Consider the following 1,402-nt stretch of genomic DNA (forward strand, 5'->3'; position numbering starts at 1 on the left):
AGATCTTATAAAAGATTTTGCAGATAAAGTTGATTGGCACCCAATATCACGTTATCAAAAATTATCAGAAGAATTTATTAGGGCATTCAAAAACAAACTTAATTTATTCATAGTATTATGCTTTCAAGAGTTATCACAAGATTTTGAACTTTTTTGAACAGCACACAATGAAAATGTTACACATACTTTTTTAATATAACTTTTAATTTAGTATACTTTCAATATAACAATTTGGAGATTTCAACACACTACCATCTCTTTTTTTTTACAGTAAATTTTTCTGAATCAAGCGGGAGTAAGTGCCACAAAAAAGCCAACAGTTTTAGTTCTTCCGGCTCAAACTCTTCTTCAGGGAATAACAAACCTTGTACTTCGTCGAAATAAGGGTGGGCTGGGTTACTCAGTTTTTTGTATAACCTCATGTAAATATCAGCAAATGTTTTCTCGTTCATTTTATATTTCGCTAGGTCCGCTGCTTTTTGTGCCCACTTCTTTATCTATCTATATTTAAATATTTATCCTCAAAAACAGTCATAAAACTTCTTATATTAAGTTCTTTTGTATTCTTAAACAATTTCCAGTTTACTTTGGCCTAAAAGAAAAGAATGACATTTTTTTTAATCAGTAAAAATCACGTTAACTTACCAGTGAAGTGAAGTCTTTAGCGTTATTCAATTCTATTTCTAGTTTTACTTTGTCCATTTCTAGAGATTGTTTAACGTTATTGAATTCCATTTCTAGTTTTACTTTATCCATTTCCAGAGATTGTTTAGTGTTATTCAATTCCGCTTCTAGTTTTACTTTGTCCATTTTTAGAGAATCTTGTAAGTGATCAATTACCATCTGCAGCAAGGTTATGTCGTCCGGGGACAATTTTTGAGATATACATTTAGGGATATGGTGTGCCTGAGAAAATTTATGTTATTTGACTAATTTAAATAAACAATAATAATTTACCATGATTGATTTTTCGTTTTTTTTAATCACTAATGAACACTCTGATGAACATATACAGGGCTTTTATAAATGATTCTAAGGTTTTTCGAGTGTGAATTACAGTAATTCTCGTTGATCGAAGCTCAAAACAACAAAACAGTCATTTTCAAAACTCCTGGTGGTCGCGTACGAAAATTTTGTAAACGAAGAGCGGCTATATGCTGTAACCGCTTGTAAGCAAGAATATCTAGCCAAATACCGTAATTTAATAATTCAAGAAACATCGTTGGAGGCTCACATTAAAGATGTAATCAACAGATTTGTTCGAACTGGCAGTGTCAACAAAGAGAAATCTGGGGGAAGACGTTGAGTAGGTATCTCAGAAAGTTGTTGATGATTTGAGACGACTTGAGCAGAATCCGTAAACATTTTTGACGAAATTTCCTCTGTAGTCAGGAGTTTCTGT

The 1,402-nt window shown here is 31.9% G+C and overlaps 1 long non-coding RNA gene across 1 annotated transcript; it reads right to left on the bottom strand.

Annotated features, from left to right (window-relative positions):
• Positions 1–658: 658 nt before the first annotated feature.
• LOC135123115 (uncharacterized) lies at positions 659–1,032 on the bottom strand. The gene is made up of 2 exons (XR_010279544.1): positions 958–1,032; positions 659–906 (listed from the first exon to the last, which is right to left on the bottom strand). It is a non-coding gene; the product is annotated as an uncharacterized LOC135123115 (long non-coding RNA).
• Positions 1,033–1,402: the final 370 nt, after the last annotated feature.

The sequence above is a fragment of the Zophobas morio genome, unplaced genomic scaffold, assembly GCF_036711695.1.
Source record: "Zophobas morio isolate AGI-343-1 ecotype UQ-CSIRO unplaced genomic scaffold, CSIRO_AGI_Zmor_V1 ptg000006l, whole genome shotgun sequence".
Lineage (NCBI taxonomy): Eukaryota > Metazoa > Arthropoda > Insecta > Coleoptera > Tenebrionidae > Zophobas > Zophobas morio.